Raw genomic sequence first — 6,785 nt, 5'->3', positions numbered from 1 at the left:
GACTATGGTTAGAAAGTGCAAGTCACGTTACTTGCTTCATCATAAATATAATATGCGTGATAGTACATCGGAAGGTCTTTTCTTGTAAAATAGCTGAAAGATTGAAATAGCTGATTATATTTCCTTCCAAAGTAGGCAATGACTTCTGTTATATCAAAAGTTATATTGATATGATTCTGGCTGCGGAAAAGAATACAACTCACCATAGTTTTCTTGATCTGCAGGTTTGACTTGCAGCGCTTGTTCTTGGTCATTAACTGATTCGTCATCTGCTATTGATTTCTGTTCTTTCGATACCTCTTCAAAACAAGGAATTGAAGAATCGCCCGAGAGGGTTGCAGGCATAACAACTCTCGCACCACAGGATGTTGCTGACATTGCTGTTCACGTGTTTGCTGACAATGATAATTTTTACTCTTCTCTTGCCCAGTCGGTAAATAAGAATCCGTTTGTTTTTAATAGGCTTAGATGGTGGTTTTGGCGGTGTTTTTTGCTTAATTTTTCCAAGCTGTACAGTACGTACTGTTTCCTCCTCCTGATGTGATTTAAGTTGCTCTGCAATTGCAACTGAATTAATGTCAGTTCTTTTATCCATATACATTTTCACTACTCCTACTATGCAATTATAGTTACATATCTTGTATTCATGCTAATTTGCACTTCCTTTCTTCTGCAACATTGGCTTTAGTTTCCGTGTTGAAAACCCTTTTCGAAAAATACGCCATATAATTTTATCTATTTGTGTGACCTACGGGGTTATTTTAATGCTTACTGGAACCAAACGATAATGTAGGTACTCTTACACGGACACTCACACCCTTACTCTCAGACGGACATCATGTAACAGAAACCCAAACACACGTTCAAAACTTCATGCTGTCCTTTCATTAATCATATGTATCAATTACAATATAAGCATGAGCCTTCCTGAAATTTTTCAAACAGGTTTAAACACGTACGTACAGGACTAGGTTTATCTATATTAGCAATAGTTATCACGATGCTTGAATGAACTTTTCGATATTTGCATTGCTTTGCCTCAATTTGAATGCTTGCATGCCTCTACTTGCTTGATATAATGTACCAAGAAAACGCTAAAACACGCTGGAATCTGTACAACGATAGAGCATATCACATAAACAAATCATGGACGCAATGATAAGTCATGAATAAATAACTACTTTTGAAAACGACAAAAAGAAACATACTTGAAGTTGCACATTTCTTTTCTTCTTCCCATCGCCAGTTTCTTTCTCCTTCCTAACATTTTGTCCGTTATCTTGCTTGCTTTCATCTATCCTCATTGCTTTGTCGTGCAGCTCCTGCTTAGCCACTTCGTTTTCCTTATCAGCTGAGTAGGGGAGCAAACGTGGGTCAAATTTTAAATCACCAACATTTATATTTTATAGAGCGCGGTATAATGCTTTTACTAGAATAATTACAGAAAGTTTTTTTGCAGAGTATAAGTTAAGATATATAGCACATCAATATTCAATACCCACCACGGTTTTAAACAATGTTAGAATGTGACTTCTCTTATGTCCAAATTACACATATATTACTCTGGTTGCTGACAGGAATATCGTGAAGAGGTCTGCTCACCATCATTTCTTCATCTGTAGGCTTGCCCTGTAGCACTTGTTGTTCATCGTTAGATTCATCATCTGCTATTGGATGTTGTTGTTCTGGTACCTGCTCATGACAGGACAGTCCAAGGACCTCTGTAGGAGGTTGCGGACCACATGGCGTTTGCTCCGGGCCCACTGGATATTGCTGACTTTGCTGTTCAAGTGTTTGCTGACAGTGATCATTGTTAGTCTTCTGTGTCTCGGTCGTAAAAAAGAATCTCCTTTGTTTTAACAGGTTTAGGTGGGGGTTTTGGCGGTGTTTTCTTTATTTTGCTCTGCTGTTGCAAATGTGCTGTTTGCTGTGCCTGAGGTGCTTCAGGGTCTACCTGCAAATGTTGATAAAAGAATGTCAATATTATCTATATTGATATTTACTACTTCTTGTTATCTGCCAGACTGAGAGTCATTTGTCAATGATAATTGCACAGTACGCATACACTGCTTACGTGCGCCAGCTAAATACTGGGCATTGTAACATGCTACGGGGAGTAAAACAAGAACAAAGTTGATAGACTGAATGAAAATATTGTAGAAATAGCCTTATCAATGTCACAAAATTGTGTTGACTATGATACACAAACAAGTGCATCTCTTGTATGATGGTAAAGTTTACTTATATACCTATATTGGTACATGTACTTGTCATTTTGCAAAGAATACATTGTCCAAAGACAGTACCCAAGATGTAAGTAGAAATGTTAAACTTGATATCGTATCTTAAAACTGTACTGTGTATCAACATAATTTTTTCTTGTTATTTTTTTAATCATGTTGAAACGCTTTAAGTTTGTTTAACCAGCCTGAGTATGAATATGCAGCAGTGTTATCGTGTATTGAAATTTTGAATTTATGGTACACTAAATTGCAACTGACAGCAACATCAATTTATATAATACATGTGCAGATTGTGTTCATAAGCAGAATACTGAAAATTACGAATTTTGTAAATCTTTTATAAGTAGCATGTAGGTCATGTTTTGTACATTTAAATTTCGTGTTGGGTAGTTCACCGTGCTCAGTTTTTGATTTTTTGGCAAAATGTAGCCAAGAATATATAATTGCATACTCTTTCTTGATTATCATTAATGCGCTCTTCCATGGTACCATTGATCGATTAGATTTGGATTAACTCAAGTCAGCTTAGACTTATTGATTCAAAACGTTCACTGATACATTGAAAAATGAATCAATTTAAGAATTTACCGAGGAATATGCCTCTACAAACTGCTTACGAGTTTCTATAATTATTGAAGAATATTTATGCGTGCGCCATAAAAGGTAGAGTCGAACATCTGAGTACATCGAGTACATCCTTAATAAATGTTTGGCTAAATAATAGTTGGGGGGGGGGGTTAAACAATTTTGATCATATAGCGAGGGGATTTGAAATTTGTTGAGGGTGTCGAGGGGTGATAGGAAGGAAATAAGATTTCATTTTATCACACGACAGCACATGTTTCATATTCTGCTGTAAAATAACCCAAACTGAAACGAGGTGACTTCCCTAACTTGCCGAAAAAGGCTTTACGTAATACGTACACGGAAAAGGCTATATATAACATGACTGAATGCATGGTTCTATAAAATACAAGGTATTAGATGCAAAGAGAGAACAACTCAGGAGCTTTGCCGGGAGGACGGATAACCCTTTCCTGAGTAAGAACATTTTTGGAACTTTAACATATTTTGAATCAATTTAATACATTCTTATACCTACAATACATGGCTTTCGTTGCATCTGATGATGAACATTGCTATAGTGATACAGGAAATGATGATAAACTGAACACTGGACATCAGAAAGGGCTGAATGGATAGAAAATAAAGCAGACTAAAAATAAACCATCAAATATACTTCAGTGTGACTGTAGTGCCGGGCTTTGCACAACATGAAAATACTAGCTCCGCCGGGGGAAAACTTTCTCCAATTAGATTTTAAAACCGTTTGTCACAATGTAATGCTCTTTCGCACAGAGCGTAATTGGGAAGATGTAGATGCCACCAGAGTTTTGATATTTTACGAACATTTGCATATTCGATGAATTTATGCAATTGGCTTTATCTAAAGATTTGTTGAAGCAAATGTTACATAGTTATGCAGGCAATCAAACAGTTTGTGTCTTACTATGCTTAACGTTAAGTGGGCTTTGGTCGCACATTATACGATCATTTGTATTTAAATGAATTATTGCACATTAGGCCATCCATTTAAGTTTCAATGCACTAACTGTCATCGGATCTCTTAGATACCCAGATCTACCTTTTCTGAAAGTTTGGTGAACTTGATATACTGACTATAAGCCGACATAATGAATATCTGTAATTAAGCAATATGTCAATACTGAAAGAACTGATTCTTACCGGTCCTCTGGTAATCTGATAAAGTAAAATAAAGCAAGACACATACTTGAAGTATCATACTTCCGTTCTTTTCAGATCGCCAGTTCCTTTCTCCTTCCCCTCACTTCCTCTCCCATGTTGCGTGTTTCCTCTACCTGCAAACGGTTTGCAACACAACCCATGCTCAGACACTTCGTCTTCTTTATCAGCTGAGTAGGAATACAAAAGTGGGTCAACATTTTAAATATCAAACATTTATATTATACTTTAAAGGGTGTTTAGCTAAGTGTAAGCTTAGGTTTATTTTCAGGTTTTAAAAATATACGGCGCTGGCAAATTATATTCCCGACTTATGTGGGTCTGTGATCTCTCTCTTACGTCTAAGATTACATCGATAGGACTGTAGCTGCTGCCAAGAATATGGAAGGTCAAGAGGGCCACTCACCATAGTTTCCTTGATCTGTAGGCTTGCTTTGCAATACTTCGTGTTCACCAACTGCGTCATCATTTGCTATTGGTTTATGTTGTTTCGATACCTGTTTATGGCGAGGAAATCAAAGAATCGCTGTGAAGACACTTGGTTTTTTTCCTCAAGATGTTGCTGCAATTGCTGGTCAAGTGTTTGACATGACTATGTTAGGTCTTATCAACCTCAAATGGCAAATGTGAGTTTGTATGTTCAGAACAGGATTGGTCGATTATTCCCGATCTCTTTTTTTCGAATATTGAACACGATGATCATTCTTTATGATTTAAATTGGCTAAAGAAGTGTCATTTCCATAGGTTGAAGGCTCCACGACCTTTGGTTTTTCGCCTTTAAGTGCTGCTTGTAGTGCTTTTTATGTAATTGGTGATAATTATTTCATTTACTGTTTTCTGGCGCGGTCGGCAAATGAGAAGGTCAAGGTTTTAGTTTTTGTGGTGTTTTTCTCAGGTTTTTTTGTGCAGCTTTTGTCGCTGTGCGATCTGCTGCTTTTGACTTAGTTTATATTGTTATTACAATGAAATCTGCGATAATATCAGTTTTATTTTCTTATTGACGTTCTCTTCTGCTTCTAGTTGTATGTCTGCACTTATGTACTTTAGTGTAATTCAAAGTTCTCAGAATCATATTATTTTTCTTCTATGCTAGCAGTGAATGTACGTAAACGCTGTGAACATTTAACACTTGCATCGAATAATGAGAGATAATGTCTATCAAATTACAAGTAGCAAGGTAAAGGTTACTGTCAGACTCAGACTCAAGTTTAGCATCACTAGATACTCGCAAGGCTAAACTTGACACTGAGAGTAAGCTTTTCTTTTCTATTTCATTCTGGCACACCAATTTTACACCTAATCCTACCTTTCAGCTCGGAAATGGCTGCAAATGTGTGTACAGGGATGGGAAACAAACTCCAGACATTAAAAAAATCTTCTTGGGACTCGAAGACACCCCACATTTCGATATGAATATTTCCATCTGCCTCGAATATGAGTCTTTCCTATATCGTGGATTGAACAAAGTACTCAAAATTTTCAGATGATTGGCTTGATCGTCATCTTTTCATTTTTGAAAATGTCTTAACATAAATCCTTTAAATATATTATACTGTGACATTCTTTAACAAAACCGACAATATATAATACAGGCTATCATCTCGAAATCTTTGTGCTACATTTTAATAAAGTACATATCTGATTGTCCTTCGAAGAATTCACCTTCCAATTCTACAGAAATGTTAGAATTGCAAGGAACTAGTCGAATTTTCTCTGCCTGTGCAGTCTCTATGTCCAAACGTATAACATTGTTTTCTCTAGTTCTAGGCAAACCATAGGCATTCCCATGGGCACAAACTGCGCCCCACTTCTTGCAGACTTATTTTATATTCGTATGAAGCAGAGATCATGCAATCACTTCAGAAATCTGGGTGTAAAAGGATTGCCAAGCGATTTAACAACACCCACAGATATATTGATGATTTCATCAGTTTAAACAATCCTGGTATATCCAATTATCTACACCACATCTACCCAGATGATTTAGAAATAAAAGAAACAACTGAAAGTGTGGACTCGGCATCATACCTAGATGTATTGTTTGAAATTAGACATAATACTCTATATACTAAGCTGTATGACAAAAGAGACGATTTCAATTTTGAAATCATAAACTTTCCCTTTTTGTCGAGCAATATACCATCATCTCCAGCTTATGGTGTGTATATTTCACAACTCCTCAGATACAGTAGAGCATGCCATTCATATGAAGACTTTCGAGTTAGACACAGCCTATTAGCTCAAAAGTTAGTGAGGCAAGGATTCTCAGAAAGTAGATTAGTGAAATCATTTAAGAAGTTCTACGGTAGATACGGAGATGTTGTATCCAAATATGACCGTCTGTTTCTCAAATGATGAGTGACAGCATACCAAATTTTGACTCACAAAAGTAATTTGGTGAATTCACCAAATAACAATGATTTGTCGCTTTTGGTCAATCTTGACGGGTGCGGCTAGCTGGCAGGGTACGCTTACCCATTCCGGGCACCTGGTACCACCACTATTTCGTGGTTCAAGATGGCCCCATTGCCTTTAAATTTGTCATCATCTATATGTTCCTTGGACCTGGTAAATTTCATAGTTTACCTCGAATGATAACGATTATTGGACCTGATTTGATGTCTATTATGTCGTGGGTTAAAACAATGAACATTGTAGAATTCGAATATATCATAATGCTTGTGCCTCTATCCTTTGAGTGAAATTAACTATATATATATATATATATATATATATATATATATATATATATATATATATATATATTTGTGATCCTT

Source organism: Ptychodera flava, chromosome 11, assembly GCF_041260155.1.
Source record: "Ptychodera flava strain L36383 chromosome 11, AS_Pfla_20210202, whole genome shotgun sequence".
Classification (NCBI taxonomy): domain Eukaryota; kingdom Metazoa; phylum Hemichordata; class Enteropneusta; family Ptychoderidae; genus Ptychodera; species Ptychodera flava.
This window is presented reverse-complemented; position numbering follows the sequence as displayed.